The following is a 13,925-nucleotide window of genomic DNA, read 5'->3' as shown; positions in this document are numbered from 1 at the left end:
GCCCTGCTGAGGAGTGGTCACATGGCAGAGTTCAGCTGAAACTGCTGTCTCATTGGTGAGCACTTGGGCCTCTGGGAAGATCTAAACACTTGCTACTGTGCTAATTGCTGCCTGAAGTATGAAACTCCTTCAGTTGCCCATTTTGGGGTGAAACTGCTTTCCCCCTGCAAAGGATAATACTCAAGTGCGTCTACTCCTGCAAGTGTGACCAATGGAAGTTTGACTGTTTTTGTAACTGCTGGGACACCTGATTATGAAGTGTATATTCTGGGCTAAAATGAGACCCTGACCTTTACATTGAGATTGATTCCTGTCTCCATGATAACCCCCACTGGAATCAAGGAGGTTCTGCACAAGTGTTGTGTTATGGGTGAGAACAGGGGCATGAGGGGCAGGTGTGGAGGGGAAAGTTAACTGCTGTTAATCCTTCACTGATCTCCTGAACCACCGTGGCTCTGGGCTTTGAAGGAATGAGGTCCAAATATTTTTCTTGTCTGCCATATGCACCCTGGGCTTTTACTTTTGCCACTGACTGGCTGTGAGTACTAGATGTAGGTCCCAATCCTGAAAAGAGTTCATTAGGCTCTACTTCAGTGGTTTCTTCTGGGAGGTCAGGCCTTTTTTTTTGTGCAGCAGGGTAGCATGGGACTGTAGCATTGAGTCTGATGGGATATTATTCACATTTATTTTTTTTTTAGGAAAATAAACCAAGAATATATTTCTGTGTTGGGGAAAGAAAATGCACCTGCAGGATGACTACTTGAACTTTCTCAGGAGGGTGATGTTGCTTGTGCGGACAGGTAAGTGGGGTTGATGGGAGAAACCCTGGTCAGTTGATTCCAATATCTGTGCTGGAGTTTTATGTGCACTTCCCTGGTTTTTTTTCTCTCCTCTGTTAACTATGTATTAAATCTGTGCACTAAGCATCATTTAGTAAGGAACTGAGGCCAGTTCCAAAGCTAGGATGTAATTGTGCAGTTTTCATGTGCCATCTCCCATGTGCATGAAAGGCATTTGCATAGCTGCCTAATGTTCAGGAGAGTCACTTGAAAAAAACCCACTTCAGTCATCAATCATACTCTCTCCTCTGTTCCCAATACATTGTGCAGGGGCACACCAGGAATGAAAATAGAATGGGCAGGACCAAGAAAAAAACAGTTGCTTTAGAGAAATCTGTCACATTCACAAGCCAAAAGGAATTTGCATGAAGCCAGGGTGGAAAAACTGGGCTTGTCAATAACACCCGATTGATTGCTTCTCTGAGTGGTTACAGATGTCTGAAAGATGGTGTCACTCAAAGCACTGGCCTTGTGGCTTAGAGGGGATGCAGAAGGTAACAAAACAAGGGTGTGATGGAAAATAACTAACAATAAAATTCCTATCTGCTTGGGATCCCCCAAACCTGTTCTGCTACTTAAGATTCTTGACATTGTGCCTAAGCCTCAACATGCCTTTTGAAAAGGTAAACCTTGAAACAGGCCAAACAATGCAGCTGTTTCATCTCTGCACTGTTCACTGCCAGGAAAATTTGGCTCGCTTAGACTGTGTTGCCAGCATTCCTGTGTTCCCGAGATCTTCTTGGATGGAAGCAGTGGAAATCTAGAAGGTGCAGATAAACCAGTGCAAGTTCGGAGTAACACAGCTGTAGGAATGGAGTGTAAAATGGCTGCAAAATGAGAATTGTTGTATCACTTTCTGGGGTCTGGGGGCCTTGATCAGTGGGTCGGAGACTCCTTTGCCCTGCGCCTTGAGCACTCACCAATAGCAGTGCAAAGTGGTACCGTTCTGAGACAGTAGTGGTTTATTACCGTGCACTGGTGTAAATCTCTATATAAGGTGCGGCTCCATAGCAAATCATGTCATGGAACTTTCCAGTTCCACTACATGCTGGTTTCTCAGGCAACTTTTAGACTCACCCTAAAAATGTGTATTTACAGAAAGGACAGTAGGAGGATTGTTTGCTGTAAGTGGTTCTTCTGTAAACAAAACCTGTTCTCTAATTTTGCCCTGCATAGAAGTGGGAAACTGGATGTGATTATTAAAGCCAGTTTCATGCACCAGAATGCAGAGATGCCAGTTGACTGGCTTTTTTGAGCTGTTGCTGTTTAGGATGAAGAGTCTATTATTGCACTAAGGCTAGAAAGTCCATCCAGCAAAATGGTTCTTAAAACTTACTAGTCCATACACAAAATTATTCATTTATATTGCCATAGCATGTAAGAGTCCTAAACATAGATCAAGATACCATCATGCCAGGAGCTGCACAAATAGTGTGACCGCATGGGTCAGCATGGTAGGTGGTATTCTGATAATTGCTAAGTCTGATCGCTGTCTGATGAGCACTCACAATTGCTAAGTTTTTAGAGGCATCTCAGCAAAGGAGAGTTTCAAGGAGCAGGATGAGTTAGCTTTGCAGTGTATACTTGGCAGGGCTTTAGCATGATCACTGATAATGAAAACTCTGCCTTCTTTATTAATTTTAAAAATACTGTGCGTGCTGTATATTTGACGTGGTTTTTGGCCACTGGATGAACTATTGCTTGATGACGAAGAAGGTCAGTGGAACTGTAGTAAGTCTGTAACCTCTTCCATCCAATCAACAGATTTTTGTTCTTCATTGTCACGTGTAAATGCCATTTCATTACAACTAGTCCCACTAGGCAGGCTGCTGCAGTCTTTAGGAGAGAGAAGATAGAAAATTTTGTATCCACATCTGTATTTGCAAAAATGAGCCACAGATATCTGCAGATGTGGTTTCCTGCAGATATAAAGCAAATATCAGTGGATTTGCGGGGCTCTAAAGATGGTGGCTGGCCTCTGATTTTTGCATTCTAGAACATCCATGTCTTTCTGGTTAATCACTGATATTGCTTTCTCTGATTGACAGACAGAATTAATTGTGTAAAAATGTTTGTCTTCTGTTGGAGCTGAGGGAGGAGTTTGGCATGGGATTTGCACATCCTTTCCCCATAACCAAGGCCCTGTTTTGCTGGTGACTTACAATCCTTTCCATGTGATTCCTGTGACTTCAAGGGTGCGACTCAGAGCTGCTTTCTCCCTTCCCCCCCCCCCCCCCCCCCGCACACCCACACCCGAGAAGCTAAGCACCTGAAACTTAATTTGTGCTGTAAGTGCTTAGCATGTTTGAAAATCAAGCCAGCCGTGACTAGGGAGCGAGACAGGGGAAGGCTACACAGTGAAACCCCAGACCCAAACATCCCCTGACATTTGGGAGAGGTGAAACCATGGTTGGCTTTCCCTACTTGTTTTTGTTTAACTTTTCCTCCTTTCAGGTTCCCCTATCAGCCATTGCCTCTAAACGCTAGCATTGCAGCCTGCATGTGTTTGCTGCTAAGAAGCACTGTCTTAAAATAACCCTCTTGACAACCCCTAATTACATCCAAGAAAAATTGCATCCAAAATGCACTACTGTCTCTCTCCAAGTTTAAATTGGTGCTCTGAGCTATCCCTTCAATTCCTGCCAGTGATTGGTGCTTGGGTCATTGCCCCCAAACAGAACTGCTGTTATGCTGGGACACCGTTGAAGCTCTTTCCTTTTTACACCCAGCCATGTTGAAAGGGATTGTTTCGAGTGAATTCAAACTGTATCCAGCGAAGTGGGCAAGCATGTGACAAAAGTCTAATAAATAAAAGTTTGCTGGTAGATGCAGTAGAGTTTATTTTCCTCAGTTCAGCCACTTGTGGGTTTTTTGTTTTTGTTCACAATTTTATGGCCTTAATTGTTCACCTTATTCATTCTGAGTCTATAATAAACTTATAGTGGCTGGATGAGGCAATGGTCTAAGCCTGCCCCCAGTATAAATTGACAATACAGGCTGTTACAAGTCCAAATATGTTCCAAAAAACTTGGACTTGTAGAGAAACAACTTAAAGCAGGGAATCTTTTTCCTGCGTCTGACTTCCATTTGTGCAAAAAAAAATATATATATATTTTTGTTTGGTAGTTGTTTTGTTTTGTTTTTTTCCTACTTAAGACCAGGGAAACAGGATGACTTCTAAGGCATCAGTTCCCACAAGCGTCAATGATTGTAGTGCAGAATGCATGTATACTGGGGCAACTTATAGCGGGGGGTACCCTGGAGCACCATTGACTTTGGGGGAGCTATGACAATCTAAACAAGCTGTGAGTTGGGTCTAATATGTTGTTGTGGGGTCAGTGATTCAGTTCTTAATGGCACTTCACTGTAGCTGCCTAATATCCAAAATAAACTTTCCCTTCCTCTCTCCCTCCTCCCCCAGAATGGCCATTCAGAGCCTGCATGTTTGAGGCTTGAGGTTAAAAACTTCTGCTGTGTGGACCACTGACTTGAATCCACTGATGGTCAAATGGGTGCGTTAAGAGACTCAAAGCAAGACTGCAAGTAGTCCTTGTCCCTATAGTTCACAAGCTGCTCATGGCATTGGGCAGGGGGAAGAGAACAGCCAAGGTAACTTGCTAATCCCATAGTTGTAGGAGTTGCAGCAGAGTCTGGGATTGAGGCTGCAAGTTTACTGTAACTGCCAGGCTAGTGCATCTCCCTGCAATAGAAGAGCCATGAGGCTGGCCGTATACTTGCCCTCCATGCAGCCCCTCAAGTGAAGGCATGGTGGAGGGAGGGAGGGAGAAGGCCTAGCAAAAGCACTCTGCACTGAGTTGATGGATGGTTTTATAAGGGTGTCCTAGAACCGTGTTTCTCAACCTTTTTATTTTTTTTATTTTTTTATTTATATAAATAAGTACCCCTTTTTTATAAAAAAAAAAAAGTACCCCCTGTACCTACAGTTTTCAGACACACACAACTCTTTTCTACCATTGCAACACATTTGCTTAAACAACTTGTAGCTGGGCGGGCGATGAAATTTTGGGGTGTAACAAGTACAAAAATAATTAAGTGCTGTAAAATTTAAAACAAATTCAGTTTTCTCCGTTTCAGTTGTGATGTACCCCCAGACTTCTCTCGAGTACCTCAAGGGTACTTGTACCACTGGTTGAGAGAGACTATCCTAGAGCAGCTCCAGAGGTTGTTAACTTATGCTAGGAAATGCCCTGGTAGCTGACTGGCTTCCACCATCTGGTATTAGCAGGAAAAAGGCTGGTCATGGATGGCCAAGTGGTTAGGGTGCTGGCTTAGACTTGAGAGGCCTAGGTTCAGGTCCCTGCTCCTCCATAGACTTCCTATTTGATCTTGGGACAGCTACTTAGAGCTCCCTGCCTCAGTTCTCCCTCTGAAACTTGGGATTAAAGAGCACTTCCCGGCCTTGAAGGGGTATTGTGAGGATAGCTACATTGACGTATGGGGGGCAATGGGGACCATGTGAGTCTGACAGTGTGGGAGTGGTGATGCCAAAGAGCTGGAATGCGACCCTTCCTGGGTAGAGAAGGAGTGGCATGAGCACCGAGAGTTGGGGTCTCCTTTGTGCTAAGATCTGACGCTGCCTGATTGCGTAACCAATATAAGTGCTCAATAGTAACAACACACTGCAGGGCTTGTTCTGGCTTTTGCATATCTGCTGGACTCCGCAATAGGCAGTCAGTGTGGCGTGTTCGCAGCTCATCCATCCAACGCACTATATAATCTGGGTGGGAGTTTCAAAAGCATCTTAGGGCTTGAGTAGATGGGGACTTAGCAAATGACATGCTGGGGGGTATATCAAAAGTGCTCTGGGCTTTCAGCTGTGTACTAACTGTCTGTGCGGACCCTGCTATCCCACTACATGTTCTGAAGTGCACTACAGAACTTCTAGCGTACAAGGACATGGTCCACAGGGCCAGTTTGTGCATGGCAGGCTGGGGCACAGTAGATTTCCATCCCAGCATGTTGGGAACTAACTCTCTATATGGACAAGCACTAGGTGATTAGGATTTTCAATAGGAAAATTCCTCCTGAGTCACGAAGGTGCTCATGAAAATCCCACCATCCAGTAACAAGCTGAACTGTGTGTACAATGGTGAGAGAGGAAAAAGGTCACTACAGAAGTTTCATATTTACAAAATCTGGAAGCCCCAAGAGAGCCTGCATTTGGTTGTTTATTTTAGACATGCTCATTCTAGTTTCTGGCGTGTTTGGATACAGCTCATTAATACTGTTTGCTCTGTGTGGACCTTCCTGTAAGTCATTAAACTTTACATCCCACACTGGCTAGTCAGCATAGGGCAAAGTCTTGCAACTCGACTTGTGATCTGTTGTTCAGTTTGATTATTAATTCTTTAGCAGAACCTACCAAAATATCATTTTAGTATGTGAGCCAGATGACGCTTGTGCTTTTTCACATCTGAGCAACAAACTCAGGTTCAAGGTCTCGCATATCGTTAACTGAAGTGATTTACAGGAAGTCAAAATACTATAATCTTTGTCATAGCCACTGTGACTACAGTGTATAATTTGGAGCATATAGTTACCCAGATGAATAGGAGAGGACAGCATTTTGTCATGTTGTATGCTTCTCGCTCCAGCACTGGGAATTTTATAAACTTCATTATAAAGTTAATATTTAGCATTGCTATAGACCAGGAATTCTCAAACTCCATTGCACCATGATCCCTTTCTGACAAATTACTACTCAACCCCAAGAAGGAGGATTAAAGCCTGAGTCTACCACCCTGGGTAAGGAGGCCAAAGATAAAACCCAAGGGCTTCAGTCCTAGACGGGGCCTATAACCTGAACCCCGCTGCTGGCTTTGGCTCCAGGTGGTAGGGCTCAGGCTTCAGCCCTGAACCCCCAGCAATTCTAAGTCAGCTCTGGAGACTCAATTTTCATGGGGTAGCAACCAAAGTTTCCTCTAATCTTTTTCATTCATGTGCGCATAAAATTATTCCACACCAAGGCACATATGACTGTGCACCACCACTAGAAACGACCAATCTAGCGGTGGGTGCTCTGCCAATCAGCTGGGCAGCATTAACTCTCTCCTGAGCAGCTGAAAAAGTGCACAGTTTGTTTACAGGGAACACTGATGTATTTTGGGGTCCTGACCCACAGTTTGAGAACCGCTGCTATGACCCATTACATCTGAGGATCTTGAAGTGTTTTCCTAAGTATCAAAATACTTCAGATTGGTATTTTCTATGTTACAGATGGGGGGGAAGAGAGGTAAGAGAGGATAGAATCAGAGCTGGAAGAGACCTCAGGAGGTCATCAAGTCCAGCCCCTGCCCAAAGCAGGACCAATCCCAACTAAATCAACCCAGCCAGGGCTTTGTCAAGCCGAGACTTAAACCTCTAGGGATGGAGATTCCACCACCTCCCTAGGTAACCCATTCCAGTGCGTCACCACCCTCTTAGTGAAATAGTTTTTCCTAATATCCAACCTAGACCTCCCCCACTGTAACTCAAGACCATTGTTTCTTGTTCTGCCACCTGTCACCAGGGCTGGATTAAGGGGGGGGGCTAGCTGAATAGCTGCCCAGGGCGCCAACCTATGGGGAGCTGCCATCAAGTGCCGCGTTCCCGATTGCAGCTGTAGGGTACACAGCGCACTGAGGGGCGGGGCTGCGCATGCACTGTGTACCCTGGGGCGGGGCCACGCAGGCGCGCAACTCAGGAATGGCTCGAGCCAGCCCTGCTGTCACTACTGAGAACAGCCTCTCTCCAGCCTCTTTGGAACCTCCCTTCAGGAAGTTGAAGGCTGCTATCAAATCCCCCCTCACTTTTCTCTTCTGCAGACTAAATAAACTCAAGTCCCGTAGTCTCTCCTCGTAGGTCATGTGCTCCAGCCCCCTAATCATTCTGGTCGCCCTCCGCTAGACCCTCTCCAATGCGTCCACATCCTTTCTATAGTGGATGAAGTAATTTACCCAATATCACAAAGCAAGTCCATGATTGAGCCATAGAACCCAGGAGCTGTGACACCCTACCCTTGAACCTTGCTTGGAATGGATTTCCCCAAGTGCAACAATTTCTGATTCTCTGCTCCCCAACCCTCCCAAACTTTCTATCAAACTGTATTTCAGGAACAGTAATGACATGAATGTTCTGTAAGTCCTTTCATAACAATAGGTGACCGGCAGGAAAAGATTTATCATAAGTTATGTAGGCGTGTGTCCAGTGAAGGTGCCAAACCTATCTTAAAGTATTTTTTTCCCCAAAGCTCATTAAATATTGGGCTGTCCGATGAGTGTGACCTACAGGGCCTCCATATTCATGGGAGGTCACCACAGCAAATAAGGCAGCAATCTGGCACTACAGTTCCCTTCTCCTGTATGAAGAATGTAAATATTCAGTATCCATCAGCTCTTGTGAAACTCCGCTCCCCAGTCAGAGCAGGTGAAGGTCAAGTGGGAACACGATACCTTCTGTCTTCTGCAAAGAGGCCACATCACATTTTCAAGCTTTTGTTGTCAAACTGACTCTGACTGTAAGTATTTCTATGTTGTTGGGGAGGGGGGGGTTAAATAGACCCAACTGGGCAATCAAGTTTGTGACATCTAGGCAGATTAAAATTGCAGAGAGGTTAATGTGCTTGCCCTTTAATGGAATAGATTAAATCTTTCTCATAACCCAAAGAATAAGGAGCTGCCCGATGACATTTGCTCTTATCCGTTTTAAAATATACTGCGGTTTAGTTAACCCTTAGCCTCCTGGGATCACGTTGGCCCTTTGTTCATGAACCCATCCCCTACGTAACTATTTCCTGTTGGGAAACAATCCCATTCTCTGTAGCATCTGGTACTGTCAGACTGGATTTGAGGCTAGATGGATTGTTAGTTTCACGCAGTATAGCCATTTGAAAGTTCTGAGTAGACAGCCCTGTTTGATGTGACTGAACTTGACCCAGTAATACAAATGGCATTTCCAAGTCATATGGCTAAGTGCTGACACATGGATGGCTTTAGTTACTGACAAAGTGTCGAGCACGTGGAGGAAACATCAGGTCTTACAGTTTTTTTTAAATTTATTTATATCCTGGCTGTAACCTGAGCTAACGCTGGGAAAGTTCATCTCTTATTTTTAATGCTGTCTGTGGCTTCTGAGACCTACTAACTTTACAATATGCCAAAGCCTTCAAATGAATATTCCCTTTCCTAACAATTAGCTCCATTGCTTAAAAGTTTAAACAGGGTCCAGGGAGCATTTCAAGCATTTGGATGCAATAAACAGTTTTCTGTATTCAATTAAATATGTGGGGGACTTGAGTTCTAATCCCAACTCTGTCCTAGGTTTTCTGAATGACCTTGCCCAAAAGAGAGACAGGCTCTTCCCATGAGCTGCTGACCCTTCACCAAGTCACACAGAAGCTGGAGAAGTTGAGGGTATTGAGGGTACTCAGTAGTTGGGCAGGATGAGGTCTTCAACCTCTGTCTGTTTCTCTCCTCCCCTACTTGCAAAATCAAGAGGACTGCTCATCTCCCCTTGAGCCTGGCATGTGGTGAGGATTTGTTGGTTGGCACTATGATCATGAGACCTACTGCATGGGTATGTCTGTACTAGACTATATGTTCTTAAAATTCCCACCGTTGTCTGCCTCAACACGGCTCCCCATTACTTGCAGCAGTGGGAATACTAGCATAGATAGTTCTTCTTGATACCATGTTCTTTAACCCTCCTTGGGCCAAGGTCAACGATACAGTTTGAGCCCTCTCCCCTACGCTGTATGAAATGCATACTTGTGTCCATAAGACAAGAACTTGAAGATACGTTGGACGCACTATCTCTTGTAACCTATCCATTTTAATGTCATCATCTACAGGATCTGCATATCTTATTATGGTGTATGTATCATACTTGAATGTAAAGTTACAAGTATGGGGAATGGAATGGTTTATGGTTTTAAAGGCACAAATGAAAGCCAAGTATGTTTCCAATGCTCTGGCAACCTTAACAACTGGGTGATCATGATGAGCACATCTACACAACCGGGATAAAGTAGAAATAAGCTACGCAACTTAACCTACGTGATTGATGTAGCTCAAGTCAAAATAGTTTAAATCGGCTTTTGGTGCAGTCTACGCAGGAAGAATTTGAAGGAAGAACATTCTTTTTCCAGCCTCCCTGTCTCATAAAATGAGGGTTACGGGAATCGGAGTAAGAAGTCCTCCAGCTCAACTTTATTTTGAAATAATAGCTTGCAGTGTAACGCTCTTTCCAAAATAATGCTGCTGTGTAGACATAGCTTCAGTGATCTACTTAATAGCCTGTAAATAGCGTTGTTTTGTCTCTTAAGTTTGAGCAGGAATTGGTCCTGGAAAGTCATGTGACCATGCCAATTTGTACAGGAATGTCAATTTAACCAGGTAAAGTTCCAGGGAAAGGGGAGGGGCAGATGGAGAACAAGGGATTCCCATGCAAAAGGAAGTCTATTTAATCTGGAAAGCTATCAGTCTCTTTGTCTTGGGCTGGTCTGACACACTCAAAAGAATAGCTGGGGATCCAAGTCAAAGATCTCAGACTTGAAGGTTTGCCTGAAATAAGAACGGGTTTTAAGATAAGTTTGCAGTAAGTGTGAGATGTGCCAGTAGGTGGCACTAATTCTAGCAGCTTTTAATCACAAGCAACCCGAAACTCTGTATGTGCACTCGTGCGTGTGTGTGTGTGTGTGTGTGTGTGTGTGTGAGAGAGATGGAGCCACTGGGCTCTGCACTCCCGCGGAGGGTGCTGTGTCAGAGAAGGCAGGGGCGGTGTCGGGGCAACTGGGGGATGGTGCAATTGCTGCTTGGCAGAAAGGCTGTGCCCCCACGGCGGGTGCCACACCAAGGGAGGTAAGGGCGATGGCATGGCATCAGGGGGACTGCACAGAATAGCTGCGACGAGCCGGCGCCTGCGTCACGCTCCCATGCCCCCAGCATACGACGCACCAGCATGAGCGCCGGGCAGCCAACGCGGCGCTGCGGTGCTGTTTTTAAAAAGGGCCCACCGCAGATCAGAGGGGGGACGGGAGGCCGGCTAGGTGAGAGGGAGCAGGGAGGCTCCGGGGTGACCATGGCGGATGGCCCGGATGTCAGGGCGGTCGGGATGTGGCAGGCTGGAAGCTGGAGAAGGGGAAAGACAGGTAGGAAGTGACCCAGGGCAGGGCCTAGAACCTGTGGGTCGACGTGTTTCGGGCGGCATCCCTGTCGACCAAGAGGAGAGTGAGCAGTCTCACCTTCCTCAAGGCCCTGGGTTGGGACCCAGAGGAGTGGACGGGCCCGGGTCCCCCTACCTACTGCCCCACCAGTGTAGGGCAAGATGTGGTGAGTGGCGACTATCGTATTAGCTCATGAACTAGTGACTACATTAAAGACGTTAATTCCTCCTCAAGGGGGCAGCTGGACTAAATTGCGGGAGGCCGCCTGACACGGGGAGGGCAATAGGACACAGATCGTGGCCCCACAGATGGCGCACCCCATAGGGCATGGGGCACTCACTGTTAGTGTGCTATATATTTAGGGTTCTGTGCTTCCTTGCAAATGAGTGGCACCTATTAGTACGGAGACTAACCCATACAGGTGGTTAATACAGGAGTTTTATTGTCCTGGGAGAGGAATGCCAGGGGATCAGCATCCTGGCTCCTTTATTTACCAAACAAAGTTTAAATCTCTGTGAGGACGTGACTCCTCCTGAATCTCCCAGTCTCTCCCCTCCACTTTTGGAGACATTCTGATAGCTGCCTTGTCTGATATCTCGGAAGGCCATGCCTTGATGGAGTGGTGCCATGGAAACAATGATCCAGTCAGTGCTGATGAGCATCCTGTCACACAAGTGCCGCCACCTACGAAATAGAAGTATGCGCCAATCCCCACGATGGCCCTTCCCTACCTGGGTTTGAACAACGTCCCTCTTAGTCAATGGCTCTCTGTGAATCGCAACCAGATTGTACCAGTCTCATTCTGCTCAGCCTACAAATCTTCCGCATGACAGACCTCGCTTCCCCTTCTCCTCGGTTACTGTTCAAATATTTTTTGTCACATGCATGATTTATCAGTGGTGCAGCCAGGCCTGCTTCCCCACACCAGCTCCCAGTGAGATCATCACCCCATCAAGCCAACAAGGTTAGGCAGCACAGTATATTTCAAATGTACAGCGCTACACTGTTCTTGCCATAAATCAAGATTTTGTTTTTCCCTGCTTCTCCATCTGGCCATTTGGAAGCTGCCCTGTGATTTGTCAATGGAGCATGCTGTCCAGTTCTGGTTCTCTGATATCCCTGTTCACTGCAACAGGGTCACAATTTCCTGACATCTCTTAATTGCATTTAGAATTTCCCTGGTTAATAAATTTATCTTCATGCATGCCTGCCAAACATTCACTTAACTGATCTTGTGCTGAACAACTTATTTTCATCTCTTTTCTTTGCTATTCAGAAACGTACTTCCGAAAATGTTCCCCTTTCTGGAGAAAACGTGGTCTGGTTCTGCTTCCGTTCTTACTGTTCTTTGGTTGTTGATGATGCTTTTTGACAACATCTGTTGAACCAGCTTCCTGTTGCTATGGTACTGTAGCTCTGACTTTCTCCTTTGGAATCTTTTGCAAGTTGATCAGTAGCCCCTTATGTCTGGGCTTCCCCATATGAGAATTCTTCTTCTTTTGGTTTCTTTTCCACTAGGGCATGTGTCTCAGATGCTGAACTTAGACTCAGGTGTTTCAACTCCCTCTCAGACCTGCTGTGTAACCTGGGCCAGTTATTTAATCTCTGTGCCTGTTTCCTTGTGAATGTCTGTCTTGTCTACTTAGACCAGGGATAGGCAATCATTTTTGCAGGGAGGCCACTTAATGAACTTTGGTACTGGTCACAGCTGGGCTCCACCCTGTGGAAGGGCTGGGGCTAGGCTAGAGGCTTTGAAATAAAAACACAGCAAAGGGCTCCTGGCCCTGCCACTATTGCATTGCCTTGGTTTGCTGCAGCTATTTAAAAGGCCTGTGGCTCTTGTTCCTGCCAGGGTAGCACTGTGACTGGGAGCCCTTTAAATAAAATCCTGCTGCCTGAGCCACCACCTGGAAATTTGGTAGCACAGGCAGCAGGATACAATAGAAAGCGGTTACAAATAGATGCAGATCGTGGGCCAGATTGACGTGTTAGGCAGGCTGGATCCAGCCCTCGGGCTACATCTTGCCCGGCCCTGACTTAGACTGTAAGTTCACCAGAGCATGGACTACTTCTTAAAAGGAGTCTGTATAGCACAAGGGGGGGCCCACTAGAGTTAGGGCCTCTAGGCTCTACCACAATCCTACTACTCCTGCAAACACAAACCACACATGCCCTCTGCCTTATTATCCAGTAAGCATCTGTAGGCGGGATGCCAACTTTGCAACTGCATAAACCCAAACACGCCTGCCCCATCCCTTCTCTGAGGGTCTACACCACCACCCTTCTCGGTTGCCTGTTTTCCTCCACACTCGCTCACTTTCACCATGCTGGGGCAAGGGGTTGGGAGATGGGAAGGGGCTCAGGGCAGGGTGTTGGAACCTGCCCCCCTCATCTTTTCCTGCACCCCATCTGGGTGGCACTTACCTCAGGCAACTCCTGGAAGTGACCGGCATGTTCGGCTCCTAGGCTCAGAAGCAGCAAGGTGGCTCTGCACGCTGCCTCTGCCTTGTAGACACTACTTCCACTGCTCCCATTGGCTACAGTTCTTGGCCAATGGGAGCTGCGAAATCAGCACTTGGTGTGGGTGCATGTGCAGAGACCTCTTGGCCACTCCTGTGCTTAGGAGCCAGAGGGACATGCTGGTCATTTCCGAGAGCTGTACAAAGCCAGGGCAAGTAGGAAGCATGCCTTAGCCTCACCCTGCTGCCGACTGAACTATTGCTTTCAATAGCCACTGGGAGATGGATGCCAATTCAAGGAGACTCCCAGATAATTCACAGTTGCAAGTGCAATAGGTATCCTGTAGGGCAAGATAAAGGAACTGTCTTGGCAGGCCAGGGTATTTCTATTCTTATTAATACCCAATACTGACCTAGCAATTGAAAAGATAATTGCAAAATCTTTCAGGTGGCAATCTAAATGAT

General features: G+C 46.2%; 1 long non-coding RNA gene across 1 annotated transcript in view; it reads left to right on the top strand.

Moving 5' to 3' along the window:
- The first annotated feature begins 237 nt into the window (after positions 1 to 237).
- LOC142819464 (uncharacterized) overlaps positions 238 to 13,925 on the top strand; it is a 38,109-nt gene continuing 24,421 nt past the window's right edge. The window contains exons 1-2 of the long non-coding RNA XR_012897384.2: positions 238 to 370; positions 699 to 800. This is a non-coding gene — a long non-coding RNA (uncharacterized LOC142819464). The remainder of the gene's footprint in view (positions 371 to 698; positions 801 to 13,925) is intronic.

Source organism: Pelodiscus sinensis, chromosome 24 (genome assembly GCF_052426305.1).
Source record: "Pelodiscus sinensis isolate ZL-2025 chromosome 24, ASM5242630v1, whole genome shotgun sequence".
NCBI classification, from domain to species: domain Eukaryota; kingdom Metazoa; phylum Chordata; order Testudines; family Trionychidae; genus Pelodiscus; species Pelodiscus sinensis.
This window is presented reverse-complemented; position numbering and strand designations above follow the sequence as displayed.